The sequence below is a fragment of the Amblyomma americanum genome, chromosome 5 (assembly GCF_052857255.1).
Source record: "Amblyomma americanum isolate KBUSLIRL-KWMA chromosome 5, ASM5285725v1, whole genome shotgun sequence".
Taxonomy (NCBI): Eukaryota; Metazoa; Arthropoda; class Arachnida; order Ixodida; family Ixodidae; genus Amblyomma; species Amblyomma americanum.
In genome coordinates, this window is record NC_135501.1 from 111,225,945 (window position 1) to 111,249,648 (window position 23,704).

At 46.3% G+C, this 23,704-nt stretch overlaps 1 long non-coding RNA gene across 1 annotated transcript in view; it reads left to right on the forward strand.

Annotated features, from left to right (window-relative positions):
• LOC144134925 (uncharacterized) overlaps positions 1 to 3,022 on the forward strand; it is a 44,634-nt gene extending 41,612 nt beyond the window's left edge. The window contains exon 3 of the long non-coding RNA XR_013315302.1: positions 2,813 to 3,022. This is a non-coding gene — a long non-coding RNA (uncharacterized LOC144134925). The remainder of the gene's footprint in view (positions 1 to 2,812) is intronic.
• The last annotated feature ends 20,682 nt before the right edge of the window (positions 3,023 to 23,704 follow it).

Genomic DNA, 23,704 nt, shown 5'->3' on the forward strand with positions numbered 1-23,704 from the left:
CAATGTGACCAGTTCTTAAAATCAGCGAGGCCTACATTGGATGAACAGAGGTGAGAGCGGGCCAATGTGGCGAGTTATAAAAGTCGGCGAGGCCTTCGTTGGATGAACAGAGGACAACCGGGGCTGATGCTGTAACCATTTCTTATGTGACCTGGCCTTTGTTGGACAAATATGCGGAATCTTGGGCCTATGTCGAGAAAGTGGTGAACTGGCTGAACCTATGTTGGCATGCCGCAGGGAAGTCTGGTCCTATGTCTGGCCACTCTGAGCCAATGATTTCCAAATAATGAACCACTTTTCTGTGCTGGTTGGGACTGCAAAATGTTGGCGGCCCGGAATGCAGTGTCATCTCATCAGACTGTGTGGCTGCTTGTTTTGGGAAGAACCAGTGATTGTTTTCAAATTCTCGTGCAGGCCGTCACGCCCTCTGTATCTGATTTTGAATTCATCAGTTTTAACCATATGAGTCTTTTTCAAAAAGCCCCTGCCTATTTCTCCCCATTATTTCTCATCACCCATTATTTCTCATAACCTATTTTTCATCATTATAAACCATCTCGTAAAATGGGCCAAAACACAGGCTGTACCTGATAGTTCGGCGAGACAGACTATTTACTTCCACGAACAACAGCTGCTTTTGAGCCACTGTTCATTTTATTACTAAATGATGAAGCGGCTCTATGTCAAACGAGTTCTAACTTAATCTCACCCACATGACACCTAACACACGACAACATCTCTGTCCCCATCCCACAATGCAATGGCCCCGTAGAATATGTAAACTCTGTCCTCATTCACACCTTTACCTAATGATGGTATTTCCCACATTGACGGAGGCATTTTGTACCTCATTTCATTTTCGCCATTAACATGGCCAAGAAAGAAACTCCGCCAGCAATGCCATTTTCTCCAGTCAACGGACACTCTCGATTCCTTCCCTTGGACCAGTATTCTTGGCTACATGCTGCTGGTTCCACAGAGTTATTAGTTCAAAGTATGCTTGATGCCATATTATACTTGCTTCACAACCATATTAGGGTCCAGACAGCTGCTAACATTGGTGCCCAGCCCTTACTTTCTTGTCAGGCTGGTGGCCGGGGGGTAAATGTCGGCAAGGAGCAACTGCGTTAAGCGCGTGCCCAAATTTTTTTTGCGCGGCAGGCGTCCCGCATTCTCAGATCTTAACATCTGCCTGCTGCTATCGGTACTATCACATGCCTACATGCACCCCTGCTCAGTTATGTGTCATGTAAAGAATAATTAAAACCCTGTAGACAGAGTGGATGGCAACGGCCGACCACAAAGGACGCCGACTAAACGGCTGCGAATAGCGCTACAGCTGCTCGTCTACTCGTTGATTTTCAATTCGGGCTTGCGGTGTCCCCGGACATTGCTCCTAAAGGGCTTCAAGTTACAGGAATAGGAGCTGCAATTTTATTTACGGAAGTGGCAAGGCGCTGCCCCCGAGCAGGGGATATAGCGACGGCGATAAAGAAATTTTGAGGTACGTGCAACTAGGTGCGATGTGTAGTGTAACAATCCAGGCTCCTATAAAGTAGTTTTCCCGGAATATATTTCAAAAATACAGCGGTGAAAGGCCGCTTGCATGTCTTGGGCACGCCGCGTAAAGATCGCGAAAAAGTGCGGCCCTCACTCGAGTGTGTAATGAAACTCTCGCTCACATCCTGGCCAATGAGAATGGTGTTCAGGTCGATCTCCTGGGCCGGCAATTTGCAGAAAATGCCTGTGCTGTTTCTGACAGAGGTGGGTCGGGCTCATGTGGGCTTTGCAGTGTGTGCGCTTTTGTGGGAAGGAAAGCAACTGTGAACAGCTACAGGTGTTAGTTCTCTGCAGTAGAGGAAAGAATGAAACCTTGGGACAATATCTATTCAGCTCCGTTCTTCCATGGTAGAGGAAGGAGGCGCTTTTTCTTCCCTTTCAACAGAGCTTCAGAGGGCGAAAATCCATTCATCAAAAAGTTTGTTATTCCAAACAATTTTTGATGATTATAAAAAAGTCATTCTTCAGCTCTGTAAGCATTGGTTAAGAGTAGCATTGTATGGTACGGGAAACTGCCTCCCATAAAACAGTTGTCTTTCCGGGGCTTTACTCCTTGCTATATTTCTTTGGAATCGTAAAGAGAATAAATTGCTGATCATTGACTACCGACCGGACCCAGGCTTTTGCGTTGTCAGAACGAAAAATTCCAAATTTGGAATGTTCAGCTTTACGTGGTGTGGTTTTTCGTATTTCCTTGTAAAATTTCTTGCCGAGTATGATTACTTCGCCTAAAAGTCTTTCATATTGAGATAACCTAAAAAACAATTTAGTTTACCAGTGACAGTAATCCTTTCAGCTTGCAAGGATTGAGCTCTGTTAGTTGTGTCGATATTTATAACATGACGCCAGCTAAATAAAACTTCATCCGTGATTAGCGCCAAGAATCACAGCCACCGGGCGGCTGTCATGACATCGGCATTCGTTTCTAAAATAATACAATCCTTACGAATTTCTCAAACGTTATTTCAAACTACTGTACGCTGGAGTTTCTCCATTACCAAATAAATAAAGAACAAGCGCAATGATATACTCCTTCTATGTAAATTAAGCCACTACAGAAAATTTGTTATCCATGGGGCTCTGGGAAGTTGCATAAAGTTATCAGGGCCCAATCGTGAGCTTCCTGACACATTTATAATACCTGTATGTTTAGTGTCCTCTGTGCAGCGCAACAGACGCAAAGCGTCATGTTCGCGCATTCTGTATACACCTAATCATTTCTTGGGTTCCTCGTTCCTTTCACCTCTTTCAGTGTCATTTCAGCCAAGTTCCTGGACTCTCAGGGAACGGTTGTGGACCTGATTGCGAGTGCCGCAATTCTGATGGAAGCAGTGGCTTCAGTGGGAAGTGCTACCCGAAACAATATAGGATGGTGTAAGACGACGTCCAGTTCCGGTGCAGCAGGAGCTTACCCGACATTTTAGTGGGTCTTGAGGAAAGTACAATAAATATTTCCAAATTACGTAATTGTAAGTGAAACCTTTTCAAACACGTTAACCAGCACACCAGGCTCGCAATCATCGGCGACTTCGTGGTTCGCAGTCATTTTTTCCTTATGGTCACTAAAACAGTATGCTGCATAGTCTGCATCTCAGCGAAAGACGTCTTGTGCACAGCTCAATACTCTTAACATCGTGGTTAGCAAGTATGGCAAACCCTACACGGCAGAGGTCTGTTTCGAATTACGATTTGATGGCCTCGCCTCCTAAGGAACGGGGTCTGTGAGCCATGCTCTCGCCCAAAGAGTCAAGCATCCAAAGTCACGATAAAATCCCTTGCTTTATTCTAGAAGAACGAAAACTTATGAAGGGCGCAACGCGAAACAAACTGGTGGAGCAGAGCATGCGGTTTAAGCTCTCGAGAGCGCAAACTGGTCGTTGGCATCTGAACAGATACGGGCTCGAAGCGGTAGAAGAAAGCAGGCTGCTCGAGTTGAAACCCCTCACGCCGAACAGCTATTCCTTCTTCCGAAATACCGCTAGATATTTTGTGTCTTCATCCTGGTAAAGTGCCGCCCCATCGTCTGTAGAGGAGAGTCGGGGTCAGGAGTCTCTGATTCCCCATCCATGTTCCGATTGGCGCCGCAGTACATGAGGGTGCCACCTGACGATGCACGCCTGGTTTTCAGATAGAACAGTAGAGCAAAACATTTTTCTGTGTTTTAAAATAAAGACGAACTGTTCTGCTGTGAATGGTGTCCTGGTTTCAGGACTCCAGTGTTCATGACTTTTTTCTTTCCTGGGACAGCAGGTCAAGTTTAATCCTCAGGACAGAGCTGGAGAGAACGGCCTCCTACTGCTCCTTCATGTATGGTGTGTTTGTAGGCAGCTGGTGGTATCTAGAGTCTGTGGTATCTAGAGCCTGTATCTAGAGTCCTTGATGATACAAACCACTCCCGGTACACTAAATCGGACGCAAGGAAATCTGCCTGCTGACTACGCAAGATCATTACGACGCATTTTTGAATAAGATATAAACGCATGCTTTTGCCTGGTTTCACCCATTGTGAACAAGGAAGCCGTAGGGCTTCCGAAACGTCAATACGTTTCTTTAAAATTTTGACTTTGTCAGTGACCCTATGTTTTTATTATGCCTCTACCTGACCAGACGACGTTTCGTCAAACTCTTGACTACATCAACATACGCCATAAGTATGGGCAGCCAGTCATTACAAGCATCCGCCATTTCATTCGTAGTTCGTCAAAACTGGCAGCTTTCCGAACGCATCTGCAATTCAACTTGGCCTGTAAGATTCACCGTGTGACGCCGAGATCCCTTCGTCTGCACAGACCCGTAAGATCTGCCTTTGGACACCAAGTGATCAACAAAGCGGAGCGCCTTCTCGTCCAAGCCCGCATTGAAGAATGCAAACTTACTCTGAAACGCCTTGACAATGATGTGTTCTGTGAAAGGCGCCTCCTAGAATCTTCGGCTCCAGACGTTTTTCACGAGATCCAACTCGTTGCCAACCAAGAAGCCCGCTTGACAAAGGAAAAACACGAGAGGGCCCAGGAATCGAAGCTCGACAAACTTACCTCCGAAAAAAGGGGCATACGGGCGACACCATTGTCTGAGGTACGGAACCTTTCCTCTTGCACTCTGACTCCGAGCGAAGCCCAGGTTCTAAGTCACGGACTGAACTTCAACCAAGGAAAGCCACCATATTCACGAAAAGTGATCTCTGCCGTTGAAAGCGCTGTTCAACTTTTAGACGTTGGTCTCAGGGATGAAGTCCGTACGAAGGCGATAGGGATACTTTCACGTATACGCAAGTCTGACCCTGTGTGCCCTCTGTCCTCAGAAGAGCGGAAGTCACTAGAAAGGCTACGCAGTAACCGCAGGATTGCGATACTACCAGCCGACAAAGGAAACGTCACAGTTATTCTTGACCGTGAGTCTTATAAAGCCAAAATTGAAGATTTGCTTCAGGACCCGGAAACTTACAGCCGCCTACCCAAAGACCCCACTTCTAAAGTCCAGAGGGACCTTCAAAAGCTACTGTCAACGATTTTTCAGTTCCTTCCACCGTCAAAAAGAAGCCTATATTACAAGCTACTCTGCACAAACGGATCGGCGCCAGCTATCTACGGGCTGCCGAAAGTTCATAAGGAAGGTGTTCCGTTGCGTCCTATTGTGGATTTTACAAGGTCTCCACTCCAAAGTTTGTCTCGCTACCTGCAAAAGATTTTATCTCCTCTAGTTGGCAAGACCGAGACGCATATACGGAATACAGTGGACTTCATTAACAAAGTGAAGAACGTCGCACTTGAAAGTGGTGAAGTGATGGTTTCCTTCGATGTTTGTTCCCTTTTCACGTGCGTTCCGATTGACCTGGCTGTGGAAACCTGCAAGCTTCGTTTGAACGAGGACTCGTCTCTTGAAGAGCGCACACCTTTCGACGTACCCGACCTATGTAAGCTTCTTTCCTTTTGCCTTGCCAACACATATTTCTCGTACGGTGGCAATTACTATCGACAGACCTTCGGCACAGCCATGGGAGCATCAATTTCCGTGACGGCGGCTAACCTCACAATGGAAGCCATCGAGACGAAAGCCCTAGAAACATTCGAGCCACGCCCTAAATTATTCGTCAGGTACGTGGATGATTGTTTTTGCATCTTAAAGAAACAATACGTCCAACGGTTCTTAAACCACCTCAACGGCATAGAAGCCTCAATCAAGTTCACTGTGGAAGAGGAGGCGAATGGCTGCATCTCTTTTCTGGACACCCGTGTGACGCGAAAACCCACGAGCCTGGAGTTCACCGTGTACAGAAAGCCTACGCACACAGGCCGTTATCTTGACTTTTATTCTGTCCACCCGATGGCACACAAGCGCTCTGTCGTCTGCTCTTTAGTCGAAAGAGCAATAAACACGTGCTCAAACGAGCAGTCCCTGAAGGAAGAGCTAAAGACTGTTGAAAGGGATTTGGCGAGAAATGGCTATCCAAGAAGTTTTGTGGCAAACACAAAAAAGAAACTACTGGAGCGACCGCCACCTTCTGACGTCGCCAATGCTTCTAAGCCAAAACGCGCATCCATCCCCTACATGCCACATATCAGTGAAGCACTTGGTCGGGTATTCCGAAAGTACGGCGTGCAAGTTGCCCACGTTCCAACAAGCAAGCTTAGAAACGAGCTCGTCAATGTGAAAGACCCGCTTCCCCCTGACAGATATCCTGGGGTCGTGTACAAGATTCCGTGTGAAGATTGCGACCGGAATTATATCGGGGAATCCGGAAACTGGTGCAGACGGATCCAGCAGCACAAAAATGACGTGGCGAAAGGACGCAGTGCTGCTAACGCTCTGGCCGAACACGTGCAAGAGACCGGACATGTCATCAATTGGGACGGGGCACGTGTGCTTGCCAGAGAACGAATCACTTCTAGACGCCTGTATCTAGAGTCCTTGATGATACAAACCACTCCCGGTACACTAAATCGGACGCAAGGAAATCTGCCTGCTGACTACGCAAGATCATTACGACGCATTTTTGAATAAGATATAAACGCAGGCTTTTGCCTGGTTTCACCCATTGTGAACAAGGAAGCCGTAGGGCTTCCGAAACGTCAATACGTTTCTTTAAAATTTTGACTTGGTCAGTGACCCTATGTTTTTATTATGCCTCTACCTGACCAGACGACGTTTCGTCAAACTCTTGAATACTGGTGGTCTGGTGTATCGCCCGCTAAGTCTCATGTGATGCACTCAAACCATTGGTGAGGCAAGTTGATGCATAGCTTCCAGAAATCAAGCGCAACAAGGACGCCACACTGAAAGGAGAACTACGGTACATGCGCTACAGAAAACACATAAACCAATCACTTGTTTCCACGCAAAAACTCAATGATTTCTGGGCTGTTTCTCACAGAAAAGGGATCCTCTAGAGCCAAGGTATTCAGCTTTTTCAAAAGGAACCGGCTTGCCAGGTTCTGCCAAGCACCTCGTTCGCTAACTCTGCACCTAAAAGATACATTTTCTTTGTGTGCTTTGCGGTGAAAAACGAAAAAAGTCACGAATTCTTCTCGCGAGCTTCACCAAATCAAGCTCTTCACACGAAGAAAAACCTCGACGTTTTACCTTTCCGGGTTTCAATTTTGTCGCCTTAAAGTTCCGGTGCATGGCTTCAATCGCTTTAACATCGAACATGCCCAAAGGCATGGAGACGAATCCTCCTTTTTTCTTGGCCACCATGAGCCGCAGGTCATTGTCCCTAAAAAAATCCACAACACGCTTTGTTGGCGTTCTACGTCGATGTCCGGTGTTGAGCTCAGTCTTGAAAAAGCTGTCAACCCTATCTAGAAGGCACCAAGCTTTCCTTGTCCTCGTCATCGGCTTTGTTGACCAACCTTCGGTTTAGGGGCAGCAACTCATGTTCTGGGGTCTTCGGCTCCGCACTGTAGTACTTAAGCTCTTTGTTTAGGGTGCCAACAATGTCATCCGGAATGCTGGCTCCGCCTAGAACTTGTGCTGTGCAGCCACCTTGGGTTTCTTTGCGCTCTTTGGCAACGCGAGGAGCGTCCTCTGCCAAAAACACTCTGCAGTTTTGTGTTCTTGCTTCTTCATATTGAAGTCATCGACGTGTTTAGTAACTACTGTGATCGCTTGCGATGCTTTATTATCGCTTTGCAACTACAGTCCCACGATTCTGATGAGCGGCACTCTCCGTACTTGCTCCCCTTGAAGGATGATGTTAATGGGGCCAGTAGTTCTATCGCTACAAACACTATATATGATCTACTTCAGACAGCATTTGAGCTGCACCTCCTTCGGTCTCCCCGACGTAGATTGCGGTCGTTTTCAGTTTTTGTTCTCTATGAGCCAGGAAGCCTTTGCTTGGCCAAATCGTTATATCGTCGGCGTAGAGTGCGAATCCGATGTCCATGATTTCTTGTAGTGCTCGAGCGACTGGTATCATGGCGTTGCTAAACAGGAACTGAGAGATGATCGATCCTTGTGGCATGCCTTTTTTGGCTTGTCTAGACGATCTTATATGGTCTCGCCCAATCCAGTTGATGCCGTGCGATTTGACAATAAGTACCGTGTTGGAAAATGCATGTTCCGCAATTGATATCGGTTAGCTCTTCGAGGATTGCTTCGTGAGACACGTTGTTAAAGGCTCCCTTCAAGCCAAAATATATAATCCTATGTTCCCCGCCTCTTGTAATGCTGATGAGAACTTTTCGGATCACTCAGAAGGCGTCTTGTGTTGACAAGCCGGCTCGGAAACCAATCTTACCCAGCAATTCTGGGCAAAAGCCTTTTTGAGCTGGAAACTCTTCATGAACGCAATTTTTTCTTATAATGTAAGATTTAGCTACAACAGTCCGTATATCCGCCGGTCACGCGACGGCAGCCTTGTATTTTTTTCTATCCACGTTTTTGCTGTCAACAGCATTCCACGTTCGTTTTCTATGGCAGTCTTAACTCTTAGATGCGATTACAGGAAAGACTTTGAAAGAATGATTTTTCTACATATCAGAATAATGGGCGATTACATTCAATATTTAATTAACAGTTTCTTACAATTTTCAAAACATTTGCTTGGAAAAGACGGACGTGCATAGACCGGTGGAAGAGATTGTTCTCCATGTAGTGCTGGATGACGTCTTGTTAGAACGATCCGTTGATAGACCTTCCCCTCATATCATGGTAGAGAAATTGGACGCAGCGCACTGATGGTGGGCTTCTTCGCTGGTTTTGGTATCATTAAGATTGCAGAGTGGCTCTATTCTTGCGGAATCACATTCTGTTCCCATAGGGAGTCATTTATGTATTTAGTATGTGCCGTGATCTGATCTTTTCTCAAGTTCCAGATCACTGCGTTGTTGATTTGGTTAGCTGCCATACTAAATTTTGCTCGCGGGAGAGTTCACGTTCTTCATTTCGCATATTGAACTCCCTCGCCGCACACCGACTCCGCCACATGTGGCTCATACGTGCAGCTGCTCACTCCGGGAATCCCGGAAGCGAGGCTGCCAACGCTTTAGCCCTAGGTTCTCTCAACCGGGCACCAGCGGTCTCTGATCTAGAGTTTTCTCGGGAGCGCATGCATTCATTCCTTCATTCAGTGAACTGACGAATACCTGCAAAGCCAAGCTTCGGCTCTATCCCCCCACACCATCCCTCCCTTTACAAGTATTTGGAGGCCACTCCAAACACGCACCTTACCCTCCCTTCATATCCACCCAAAAGCCACTCTCCACCATACGCTTTTCCTCTGGCCGGCGGATCCTCCCCCGTGAGACCTGGAGCACCTTACCACTTGGGGGGCTTGGAAGACCCTACTGTGCTCCGAGGACCTGGCCAAGCAAGCCATCGCCACAGGCCGGGCACCAGCGGCATGAGCCTCCGGGAATTGAACGTTTGAGCGGAGTGCGGTCATGCAGGGGCCCAAGAACCTGCATGTCCTGAACTCCCATTTCAAATAAAGTTTTAAAGCGAAAGCTTTATTGGCCGCAGACTCGCGATTTCGCCGTGGCGGTATTCCATCGAGGCACGTGACGTCACAATGTGCGCCCCGCCGCGGAAGGTTACTGTGCTTCGCGCGCTTGCAGCGCCATCTCGCATGACGTCACACCGCGCCGCTCGCAGCCGTTTGGTAGGACGTGACACCGCGTTCCTCGCCGGTGCACTCGCCACCGCTCGCTTCGACAGCTGCGTCGCATGCGTGATGTGACAGGACTGAAAAGGAGAGCTGGCGTGCGCCAAAGCCACAGTTGAGGCGATAGTACGGACGGCGACAATTCTGATAAGCTGGAGGAGGCCTGCAATCGACAACGGACCGAGATGAAAAGGAAACGAATCGCCCAGGAAACAGACGAACAGCGCGCCGAACAACTGGCTAAATGCCGCCATGAATATGCCGCCGCGAGACAGGCACGTTTAACGTCCAGTGTCTCGACCGCTAGCAGCAGCGACAGCAGCCGGAGAGACCTGAGTCCTGCCTCACTGAAGACGGCCAGTGATGAGCGATGGAATGCCACCAAGAGACTTCAGCTGCGGGCTCAAGAAACCGGAGAACAACGTGCCGTTCGCCTAGTGATTAGGCGTAAGAGTGACGCGACCCCTTCAATCCTTGGATAGCCTCGGTGCTGAAATCAAATATGCACCTACATGTCATACTGGGCGTTTATGCCTGTGCGTCATACGTTGTGGAATATGCGAACAAGGCGAACCGAAGAGTTTCACACTTACTTTCGCTATATATATACCGGCATAGCCGAGCTAAGCCACTGCCATTTTTAACCACCACCTCCTCTCGCGGTATTGTTCGTGCACGCGCGAAGGACTGCGTGCACTTCGGCCTCTCAAATAGCGGCGTCGAGATCTTTGTTTTCTTGTCCAAGGCGTTCTTTTTGGCAAGGAGGAAGTCCCCGTCTCCAATGTATCTACTTTTCAGCTTAGGCGTGCACGCACCGTTGTCGACATAAGGAGTGCACGTGTATGGTTAGGTTGCACCTCAAGCACCGCGGCCCAGTTCGGAACTTTCGTTCGGTACGGTTTAGAACCAGGATGTCGAACCGGAGTCATGTTCATGAACCGGACTCATGAACCTAATGCATATTTTAACGCGATAGTGTTAAAAGCCCAGTGTTAAAAGCCCCATTGGCCATAAAATCCTCTGTCGCTGTCGGCGTTGTGAGCGAGAAATTTAAAGCACGACCCTTGCAGGTGGAGCGCAGAGAGAAACCTAGGATGCAGGTAGGCCACCTAGATCACGCAACCTTGCGGCGTCATCACAACTTTCCCACCGTTGCAGGTGGCAGTTAAGATAACATTTGTCGCTCGAGAAAAGCAACCTGGGTCGCACAAGGCCAACCGCTGGGAGCACCTGGCATCGTAGCCGCTGCATCACATCCCTAGGAGGGTATGGTGACTCCCAGAGATCTCTGAATGTAATGTAGAGAATGATGCTCTGCATATGAGAAAATTAACCGGATACCCTGTGGCGTCTTAAATGAAAGGTGGAGGTTAAATTGTCTCCTCCAGTTTTTCAAGGTGCTATGTGCATTGGAAGAGAAAAAAGAAATGTCATGTCCAACAGTTAGAACAATAAATATTATCGATAAGAAGTGTTTGGACGAGCTCATGTGGAATTTTCTTGTGAAGTTTCTGTGAAGAAAAAGTGATGTCTAGGATTATTACTCGTTAGTGGAGAAGTTTGATGAGTTTTGCGATATTTCCACGAAGGAGACTAAATTCAAGTCATGGCAACCTGAAAAAAAGTATAAAATGGACTCTATACTGAAACTATATCATGGAAAGAACCGACTTTAGAATCAGTACAAGTAAGATGTCGAGAACATAGCCTTCAAACAGCAGTATAAGATACATCGGAATAACATTACTGCCTAGCTGAGGCTAGCAGAAAAGCAACATATTTCTGCTGAATCCGTGAGGTGTAGCATCAGTACCAAAAAAAGCTGTAGGAGACACTTAAGCTTCACCTTAAGGGTATTATGACAAGAAAGCGTAGTGGCTTCTTTCACATACATGCATAACTGGTTATTCTCTATTTTACCTGGGAAACCTCACACCACGCATGGCGCTGTGGGGCAGCATTTAAGAAATGCCCTATGACGGCAGATGCAGCCACCGGTGGTCCTTGTGCGGCCCATGTTGCACTTCCCAAACGACCAATCATTAATTTAACTGCCACCGGCCACAGTGGGCAGTTTACTGAAAATCAGGTGGCCAGGTTGTGATGACGCTGCGAGGTCCCGTAACCTACGCGACCCACTTGCCTCCTAAGTTTTTTTCCTGTGGGAATTTGTCGTAGATTTTTTGCACACGATAAACGACGCCAAAGAAGGCGACTTCTCATTTTCTGCGACACGAGCTCCTTAACGGTATTGCGTTGAATCCTAGGGTCTAATAAATGATTTAACTGCCAGGAGAAAAATTTGTCTGAATAAGAAGTCGCAATGGACTTCTGGAAATGACGATCCGTTGGCTATTCCCCGTTATTTTATTAATGTCTTGGTTTAATCTATCAAGAGAACTCAGAAAAACAATTATTTTTACAATCCCCAATCAAGGAAAAAAGCAAACAATTCTGCATTTTTATCTGTTGACGAAGTGGTTGCAGAAACTTGTTAGGACGTAAGCACACCGCCGACAGCCAGGCTACGAAAGTATTACGTTGTGGCAATTACGAAGTAAGTATTCTAAACTCATAGAGGTATTTTTACATGTCCATAATGGTTCTTTTATGAAGCTAGATATACAACCCGGTACTAAGATCTAAGATGTAACACCAAATACAAGTTCTCAAAAGGTCCGATGAAACAAACTACAGGCCAATTTTCATACAACCGGCTATTAGAATCCCGATGGAGAAAATTGTACATTTATCTATGACATCTTTCCATGAAAAATATTCACCTTTAAGCACTACGCAGCATCGTTTCCGTCATATTGTTGGCACACATGAGCTTCTCGAAAATAGCTGAAAATTTGTCAGCGGTAGTTTGGGATAGGATTGGAGTATTTTCTGGTTGATTCTGGATTTATCGAAAGAATTCGACACTGTAGAGCACTCTGTTTTGTTAAATAGGCTAGAATCTATTGGGTTCCGTGATCAATAGAGAGATTTTTTTCTCAAGCTTTCTTTCGAAGCCTAAACAAGTAAGAAAAAAAAAGATGCATTCAGTGCTTTTTCTGATATTGTCCCGCAAATTTCATTGCCACAACCATTCTTGTTTAATGCATTTCATTTATGCTAACGATACGGTTGACCCCAAATTAAGTGCAAAATTATTTCAGTATTTTCAAATCAAAGTAAAATTTTGGGTGGTTGCCTGGGCTATATTTTAGTGTGGTGATGTTATGACACTCCAAAGCATATTAATTTTTGCTTAATGCACGTCTGGTGCGAGACCATGCGACTAGGCGAGGCAAGGAGACTTTATAGGCAAGCACGTGGTACATTTTCATGACGTCAAAAAAGGCGGGGTTTCAATACGTCTTCACACTCGCTTATGACACGTAGGATGAGGCCATAGAAAGTTCCGCACTTCCTGCTGCTACCTTGTAGCAGAAACTATGTTCGACTCTATCCATCAAATAACATGTCAATGGTATTGGCTTTGAGGTTCCATATTCGCTTTCTAGAAGAAATTCCTGGGTCGGGATTTGACCCATGGTAGTTTTTTCTCGTTTGTTTCTGCTTGGCTGACGCGGAAAGAATCCAAACAGATCGCTGAAACCTCTCACCACACCCAGTAATGCGAGCACACTAAAGCGTTGGTCTAGCCGTTGTCTTAGGTGTTGCCACAGAAAGCAGTCTCTTGTGGTCACCTCCGATAAAAAAAAATAATGTGGATTAGCTAAGCTAATCCAAGATATACAAAGTGAAAGATTTCGGCGTTTACTATGTTCATTGGCGTTGGCGCAGACAATGTTCTTGACGGCGACGGCTTTGAGCCAAGGAAGGGCACATAACTGGCTCCCTGGATATGCGGACGCCTCATTCGTGCTTTGATAGATGTGGCGGTGGTGAGAGAGAGATGTGGCCTGGATTCATCAGCGCTGACAGCGTTGTGGCGACATGCGGCACTGCAGCAATAGCCAGGCCGCAGCGTTCATCTGGTGATCAATCTCTCGCGATCAACCATTAACTGCATTACACCTCCAAGATGGCAGAGAGGGCGCGCTGCCTATCCAGTGTGCGGAACGCAATCAAAGCAGGCTTTTGCAGTCGGACACCAACGCCATGTACATGAAAGCTAGATTGAGGTCTGCACTGACCCAGGGAGCCGGCTGTGCGCCTTCCTTTTCGTGAAGTTGAACGGCCTTTACAAAGTTGTCCGCGCCAATGAACTCTAAGAACGCCGTCGGCTCACTTGTTTCGTTGGGATTTTGAGCAAAGGAAATGGCACAGTAACTGTCTCACATATCTCGGTGGAGACCCGAACCGCGTTCTAAAGGAAATGATAAAGGAGGGAGGAAAGAAGAGAGAACTCAGAATTGAAAGTTGGATTTTGAGGAAAATCGCGGCGCTGTGCAGCGGCGGAACACCTGTGGCTCGGTGCTACTACTGGCGCATGCGCAGTAGTGACTAAGGAGCGAGAAAGAGAGAAATATCCGCGGCGAGGCATGCGTTGTGACGTCATGTGCCTCCTCGCCGCACCGCCACGGCGAGATCGCAAGTTCATGGTCGGTAAAGCTTTCGCTTTAAAACTACGCGAGCGGATCACTCCGCAATGAAAGTTTTCAGATTCATGGCGGGAACACGGTGGGGCAGCAACTACCGGTCATTGGTTCTGCTGGAACTACGTTGAAGGAGCTTTGCGGTACTGTCTATCTGTGCTCCAACAACAAGCAACACAATCCTCGAGGTCACGCGAAACAACTGCCTATAGATAAACTGCCTATAGATATAAGGAGGAATCACTTCTCACACAGTGTTCATATAACCCACTGTAACTCTAGCTCTGGCCAAGGTGTGCAGTTGTTGCCCATCCCTACTATTATTCAGCCACAGAAACTACTACCTCTGACCTTTCCCACTGAACACTCTGGCCTCTAAAGATGAAGAAGTTTATTCCAAGTGTGGACACAGAGCCGCATGCCACAGGCAGCGATACTGCAAGCTGCTCTAGCAAGCTTAACCGATGAATATACACACCACACCCACATCGATGCTCGTGGGATCAACTTCTGAACTTTGATTCAAGAGAAAAAAGAGAGCAAACCTTGCCCATATTGGCCTACGCCCTGCCTGCAGCTCTGCAACATCGCTCGGAGTATCGTAACATTAACGCGACTAAGCATGTCGCCGCCAAGCGTATAAGAAGGACGGAACTACCCTCGACCGTGTTTTTTGGTAGCAGCGGCAGCAGCAGCCTTGTCGACCGAATGTGAACGTTGTTCTACTGCATTTTTGCAGGTTAGCCGAATATTTCTTTGTTGCATTCTTACCTCCCTTGTTTACCCTTGTTGCTGCTGCTGCTGCTGCTGCTCTTTCGCTGCAGTTGTACTGTTTCTCTCGTAGTGCGGTGCTAAATACGCGTGCGTGAACTTGTACTTAGCGCATGCTGTCATGTCTGCGGAGGTGTGTGTGGCCTGCAACAGCGATCGTCCAGATGACGACGGCTTTCCAAGTGTGGATTGCACTTAAACGTAACACTTGGGAGAGTGCCCGAGAGTTGCAGAATCGATGTTCAGGCCAAAGGGCAACGCATGGCGTAAAGCGGGGCGCTGTCGAACATGTCGGGATAAAAGCAGAAGGGGGAGCCAAAGTGGCAGGTCGAACACGGAGTAGCCCGGGGCGAACACGGAGGAACACGGAATAGGTCAGCTTGTTCATGAGCATAAATGACAAGCAGGAACAAGTTATGACATTGAAGTGCGCTGTGGAGAACATTGAGTAGTCGGTGAAAACAATGTTAGATCAGTATGACACAATTCTTTAGCACATTACCCATCAAGGTGAGGACATAGCCGAATTAAAGAAACGGGTGGAGGTTTTAAAAATCAAAGAACGCTCACTCAACTCTGAGCAGGTAATTAAAGATATTAATGGCCTTGTGGGGCAAAGGAGGAAGCTAAACATTGAATTCCATTGAATTTCATAAAATGAGAAGAAGGACCTGCTGTCGAACGCTCTTACGAGCAAGGTGAACCTTCCCGCTCTGACTGTGCGCAATGTGGCCGCAGTGCATCGATTGCTAGCAGTTGAAGATAAGGGCCCAGCGGTGATTGCCCGGTTTTCAAGACAGTCACAGAAGGATTTCTTCTTAATTGAGAAGGCAGGACTGAACCATATGAAAACAAACTGCTTTTTGTTCGATAACTTAACAAGAAACAAGGATTTGCTTAGGAACGAAAGAAGCTGTGCTAAAAACAACTTTAGGTATATTTTGGCAGAGAAATGGGAAAGGTTTTCTTATAGCGAAAAGGAGCGAATGCAATTCATGTTGTTTGTACATCACATCTGGATCAAGCTGTTTGACTTCATTCGGTGTTCCTTTTTCGTTAGTTCTTTCAGTTTCAGTTTCCAGTGAGCACGCCTAAGTATAACTCCATTGCACATGGCGTTAGAGACTTTTGATCATGTATTGACAAGTGAATTTCTGAACGCCTGCGTGATGTAGGCAGTAGCCTCATTCAGCGGTGCCTCAGACGGCCTATCTCGAGTTGATTTTTATGCAATTAGGCTTTGTTTTTGATATGGTCATTCTTACCGAAACATGGTATATTGAACGTAATAATGCATTCAAGCTTCATTTGTACGACTCACACTTTAACAATCGCACGAACAGTCGCGGTGGTGGCCTACCCTTGAAGGTTGAAAACATTTTCAATGCGAAGGTTTGCATGAATTTTTTTTTGTCAACCGTGATTATTAAGTTCTGTCCCTTGTTATCGAAAAGAAGGTTGTGGCGGTTATCTATCGCCCCTCTAAAAAACTTAAAAAACCTTTTTTGCCTTTCTCGACCTTTTCTTTCGTAAGAGAAAACAAATACGATGTTATTTTAGGTAGTCATCAGTTCAATGTTAACCTCCTTCGAGATAACCCCACGAAAATTGAATTTGAAAATATATTCAATTTTTTCGGTCTTATGAACGTGATTTTCAATCCTGCACCTGTTACAGTGAAGCGTGAATCATTATTTGACCTATTTATAACCAATACGCACATACCTGTCTTGAACGCTTGAATAAATACGGATATCAGTGACCAGCGTGATCAGTGATCAGTAATCATACAGTGATCAGTGACTTTATTATCCATTTCGAAAAACAGGAAAAAAATTGATCAAATTCAACGAGGAAGTATATAGTCATGATTGGAGCGACGTCTTTAAAGAAACAGCTACCGCTTTGCTTCAATCTTATGTTTTGCTTTTAATGTCCTTTTTATGTATACACAAGTGTTTTCCTTATAAACATGCAGAGATAGGTAAGAACATGAGAAAGCCATGAATCACACCTGAATTGCAGAAGAAAATTCGTAAAAAGGATAGGCTTAGAAGGAGTTTGAAATAACACAAGATCCTTGCATTTTTAAAGCGTTTAAATTGTTTCGAAATAAACTAAGGACCGAAATACGGAGTGCGCGTGATTAATATTTTTGTGACAAGTTTTTTCGGTTAATAAGTGTGCTGAATTATGAAGGAAACTTTACACTTATGGGCACATCTTCAGGTTCAAGCCCAGTAACAAAAATTCAGAATGGGGGTAAGGAATTGAGCGGCATTTACTTAGTTAATAGATTTATCAGTCACTTTACAGATATATTTAGTAATTTCGTCGATTTAATTGAAAACTCTTGATACTCGAAACGAGAAATCTATGTTCTAATCACCAATATCACATTGAGTTAATATTGGTTTTCATGGGCTTAAGTAACAACAAAAGTGCTGACGCAGACGGCATTGTAATAAAACCGGTCAAGTATGTGATAGAAAACATAACAGGGAACTTAACTCACATATTTAACCTTTGCTTGTCTCAAGAAATATTTCCGAATCAGATGCAGCTTGCCAAAATGAGTGTACTGCACGAAAAAGGAAGTAGTAATGATTTTACAAACTTTATGCACGTATCAATATTTCCCGTTTTTTTTCAAAGGATTTGAAAAAATTATTCTCTCTAGAATAACAATGTTTATTAAAAAATGCAATATTCTTCACGACGCGCAGTACGGTTTCAGAGCACATACATCAACAGAAATGGCACTGGTAGAGCCAGAAAAAAAATATCTTAGAATCTCTAGAAAACAAAGAAGTAGCCTTTTAAGTATACGTCGATCGCACAAAAGCTTTTGATTACTTGAGTCACTCTATCCCGCTAAAAAAAACTTAAAGTATACGGCTTCCGTGGAACTGCGCTATGGCTTTTGACATCCTACCTAAATGATCGCAATCAGCACGTACACTTAAATGGCTACTCATCCAATGTATTACCTATTTCTGCAGGAGTGCATGAAGGGAGCATTCCTGGCCTATTTCTGTTTAACTTGCACCTAAATGACATTGTAAACATCGATCCCACGGCGAAATTTGTCATTTACGTTGATGACGTGACACTGTTTTTCACTGCAACTAGCCTAGATGAGGTCATTGCTAGAGCGAACAAAACTCTCGAGAAATTAGAAATGTGGGCTGAAGCGAAAAAAATTTAAAATAAACGTTAATAAAATGAAAGCTGCCCTATACCGTGCGAAAAACAGAAATAGAAGCATTAACACAGAAATTAAGTTAAGCAACTCAAAGATAGAGAGAGTAATGCGTTTAAAATACTTGAAGTTAATTTCAGCGGAGATAGAATGTTGCACAATCACGTTGGCCACGTTATGTGAAAAATGTCTTGCATCGTGGGCTTTACGTACGCAAATAGATATGTCTGACCTCCAAAGGTTTAACATTTAGTGTACAATGCACTATTCCTTTCACACATCAACTATTGCCAAGTAGTCTGGGGGAATACAACCAAAAGAAATATGCAAAAGGGTGTAATAAATGTGCGTCTGTGTGGGCACACCTGTCACCTAGTCCATTCTTTCAATCCGAGAGTTCTCCGGGGAGATCCGTGACAGTTGCCGGCTACAAAAAATAAAATAAAACTCCAGTTTGAAAACGACTGTTAGTGAGGGCAACGGTGAGGGTGGGCGGACGATGTGATGGTGAGGGCGAGTGAGGGCTAGCAAAGTTTTCAAAGTGAGGGTGATTATTAGGGAGGGCCGGATAACTTTTCTAAGTGATGGCGGGGGTGAGGGAGGGTCACAGATCCAAAAATGCGAGTGAGGGAGGAACTTTAAAAATGTGGGCATTTGCCCACCTATACTCGCACTGCTTGTGCTGACGTTATAAGTTTGAAATAAAAAACACCTATTCTCTCTTAGGGTTGGCATCCCCTCGTGAAAGGGATTCCTTATGAGTGTAGAAGCCCAAAGCCTTGGTTAATAAAAACGTGCAGCACCTATATGGACGGCAAGTGATAAACAGAATGCTACCGCACTTGTTGAAGTTCTGTTATAGTGAAGGTATTACTCCCGAGATAACTTCAAAAAAAAGGACTGATATTGTTTTTCTTTGACAAAAATCTGTTCATATGACGGTTTCTTTCTCGCATTCAGCTTATATACGCTGTACACTTCATTGAGAAACAATTTTCAGTTCATAGTTCACAATGCGTATTGCGCCTCTTCGTCATTTCCTCTACTTAAGTAAAGTTTTTTTCTGTTTCAAGCTTTCTCAAGCGTGTACGTTTACTTATCACCGGTGTCTCATGTAGTTCAATTATAATTCTTTTTTGTTTTCATATCTCCGATGATCTCACTTTGTAAAGAAGGTATTTTTGTAGTTTATTTTGTGATTTGTGCTCCTGTTCTTATACGTTGCTCTGCCATGATTTTTTTTTCTCTTCTTTTCTTTATTGAATTTCTGCACTCTGCGGAGCTGGGAACTAGTCTAGCTGAATTTTAAGCTTTTTTTACTCCACTCCCTTACTTCATGAGTGAAATGCAGAATTTACTAGGGTCTTTGCGCTGTTCGGCTGGCATGTCCGAGATGTCAAGGGACGACGAATCGTAAGCGGCAAAGGATGGAGGATACGGGTCACTCGGAATAGGGGAATGGAAAATGGTGTCAGCATCCGATTGTTTGCGTTCGGAGCAATAAACGGCATGAATGTCGTACTCCTGCAGGCGGAGGGCCCAACGAGCATGACGTCCCGACGGATCCTTCAGAGAAGATAGCCAACACAGTGCGTGATTATGCGTTACGGCATAAAACGGACGGCCATAGACGTAAGACCAAAGTTTGCCGAGCGTCCAGATGATGGCCAAGCATTCCTTTTCTGTCATCATATAGTCCACTTCAGCTTTTGCTTTTGTCAGAGTGCGACTCGCGTAAGCCACCACGTGTTCACCAGAAGCCGGTCCTGGCAGACCACATACGTGGCAGATAGGGCGGTTATCCGATGTGCGCCACGGGTTAAGAGCGAGAGAGCGAAGCCGGGGCACCAGGCGAGGAGGTGGCAGCAACAGTGTGGTGAAGTCTGGTGAATGAGAATAGTAGGCGTTCACAGAAGCGCAGGCGGCAGGGACGAGAGGGCACCGCGGTTGTGCCATAGCTTCTGCGTACGTGAGCGCCGCGCTCACCTGCGTGACAGGCGAAGTAGGAGGAATCGCCTGTGTGGACGTGAGCACCGCGGTCATCTGTCGGACAGGTGAAGGAGAGGGAATCGCCTCAGTGATCTACTCTTGGATGACTCGGCTGATGGACGGAGCAGCCAGATGAGAGGGCTGGGAGATGGACGGCAAGCGGGACCGTTGGCGGGCAATGTCTTCACAAATGAAATCCTTCAGTCCAGTCAAGGCTGGTCAAAGCCACCAAACGACAAACCGGCGAGAGGCTCCACAGGGTTGGTAGGACTGCGGGTGGAAGCGCGTTTGTCATAGCTGAGGCAAAGGGTGGTAACCTCGTCAACGTTCTGAAGTTCTTTTTGCCAGCAGCATCTGGAACGTGTCGTTCTCGATGCCCTTCATGGTGTAGTGAAGTTTGCTTTGGACATCGTCGGGTTGAGACGGTAGCAAAGGTCCACAACGTACTCGATGTAGCGAGAGAATGTCTCGCCGGTTTGCTGGGCGCGACCACGGAGCCGTTGTTCGGCGCTAAGCTTCCGAATGGCAGGCCGGCCGAATGCATCCACAAAGGAAATCTAAACGCCGACCAAAGTCCGAAAGATCGCTTCGTATTTCCGGAACCACTGATGGGCAACATCCGCCAGGTTGAAGATGACAGACGACAGTTTAACGGGGTCGTCTCAGTTATAGCTGCTCACGCAGTCATGCGTGGAGAGCCAGTCGTCGAAGTCCTCATCGGCGTGGCCGCGGAAGAGAGGGTGTTCGCGTTACAGAGTGGTACTGGAAGAGATGAATGCAGCGGAAAGGGTTGGTCTGGTTTGGTTCGTCAGGGATACCAGGCGGCCGCAGCCAGGTTGTGTTACGAAGTTCCAGGCTGGGAATCCAGTCACACATCCACCAAATGTGGGGAAGCTCGGGAGTTTGGGCGAAGGCAGAAGGCTGCGGCAAGGCAGCGGTCAAGGCGGCATCAGGGCGACGTCCAGTTAGTTCAAAAAGGCAGTTCCGAAGGCAGATCTCGCGGATCGAACACCACTGCCGTCCTCATCTTCAGCGATTGCCTGCACTGAAACCGCGCTGGCCAGCTATATTGCATTAATATTATCTTCACAGACGGTTAAACCACTCAAGAAACCTCTTGTTGGGGCCTTTATATGCCCTCAACAAGCCATGTCCTTTCTTACCGGCTATGGCGGAAGACTTCGTCTACGAAAGCTGATCTTGACAGCATTAAGGCTGTTTCCTATATACGAAGATAAACCCCCGACCGATGGATTATCTTTACCGACTCCAAAGCATCTCAGCATATCCTGTCCAGGCTGCTGAAGAAAAGCAGTCATCAGCTCGTTTCCCATGACATCGGTTATATACACCGCATGGCTGTCGTGGCAGACCACTGCATAACATTTCAGTGAATAGCAGCACACTGTGGCATTTTGGCCAATGAAAAAGCAAGTCAAGCGGCTCTGAAAGGCCACCAACATCGGAGATACATTCAGACCGTCCTCACGAAATGTGATGGGTTCCAAATGGCTAAAAGATTTGCTTCAGAAGCAATATCGGCTCTAGAGCTTACCGACACACCGGTACCAATTTTTTTGCACAGTCGACCCACACATCTGATCAAGACACCCACCCAGAATTCTTCGCCACCTGGAAACATTTTATCGCCGACTACGCATGAACGCTGCATTTACAAGCGGCTTGCGATACCGCTTCAGTCAAGCGAACAGTCCGCTTTGTGACAACCACGGCTCGATCGAGTCGGTGGAACATATCCTGCTTGAGTGCCCTACATATACGGACCAGCGTGCGTACTACGGACAGCGCATGGAGAAGCTCACCCCGGTGCCTCTAACAACGGACAGTGTTTTAGGTCCCTTAGCCTGCCCTATGCAGCAAAGACAAGCAATGAGCTTTTTGTTCGCGTACTTAAAGCTCTAATTTCATCTAGCATGTTGGGCTCATGTATTCTTTTTGCAGTGAACTTTTTTAGCCCATTTATCAGAGTATGAACTTTATCATTTTATATGTTGCATCATCTCTCGCCAATGCACCATAGTAGGAATTTAATGGCCGTGTTTATTGGCCCCCTCCTTTTTTCTTTTTTAATAATTGGTTTTTGGGGAAAGGAAATGGCGCAGTATCTGTAATGTATATCGTTGGACACCTGAACCGCCCCGTAAGGGAAGCGATAAAAGAGGGAGTGACAGAAGAATTGAAGAATGAGGTGCCGTAGTGGAGGGCTGTGGTATAATTTCGACCACCTGGGTATCTTTAACGTGCACTCACATCGCACAGCACACGGGCGCCTTAGCATTTTTCTTCCATAAAAACGCAGCCGCTGCGGCCGGGTTCGAACCCGGGAACTCCGGATCAGTAGCCGAGTGCCCTAACCACTGAGCCACCGCGACAGTTTTTTTTTTTATTTCAGTTTGGCTTTTCCCGCCCCGCTCTCCTTCCGTCTTAAACTCTCATATACCACTTCCCCACGCAGAGTAACATGCCAGCGATTTTTACACGTCAGCTAAATTCTCTGCTTTTTGATTAAAAGGTATCTCTCTCTCACTTTTCGTCTGCACCTTCGTTGGTGCTAGGCCGGACGCGCTCGCACCAAATGACCCGCCGATAAAGTCGCGACTTCAGGAGGTCTCTTTTGCATCGAAGGCTGTTTCACTGAATAATTTCGCCGAGAGTTACTTTTTAGGTACGTGAACCCGTCAGTACAAGTTGTGAGAGGGTTGCTTCAAATCTGTATGTATGCTTCACGCGTCCACCCTGTTTTATGCAGAACGGTGTGCTTCTATACACATACCTCTGACGTAAACATTTAACCGGACGAAACATGTGTGATGAGTTACCAAAGATGAAGTCGAGAGTTCGACGAAAACTCGTCTGGTCGGGGACAAACATGTTGACGAAGAAGAAGGAGCGCCGACCAAAGAAAACAAAAAAACATAAACAGACGTTTCGGCTCCCGTACGGGAGCCTTGTTCACATTGAAATGAAGCAAGCAGCTCAGTGGCATTACATATGCTTGAAAAGAGGGCGCAGGGAGCGTGCGTAGATTGGGTTAAGATTTCCATCGTTGCGGTTGAGGGTGTGACTAGTAGTTTGGATGATTAATGATTCCAAGTGCAGGCGAGGGTATAGCTTCTGTTCGGTTGAAAGCACGTGTGCCCGACCCCAGTCGATGTCATGGCCTGTAGATACTGCGTGCTCGGCGATAGCATTTGATTACACTTTTTTGTTGCGTACATTGTTACTATGTTCTTTTAGCCGCCTCTCGAAATTTCCGGTTTCGCCAATGTATGCGTAGTCACAGTCGAAACAAGGAACCTTGTACACTACGCCTGGATATTTTTCTTTGGGAAGGGGGTCTTTGACATTTACCAACGCATGGCGCAGTTTTCTTGTCGGAACGTGGGCGATATGAACACCAAAGGTGCGCATGATGCGTGCCAAAGCCTCGCTTAGCGAGGCTTTGGCACGCATAACGGCTTCATATGATGAGACCTTCCGGACTGCGGTTCAATTGCTAGGCCGTAG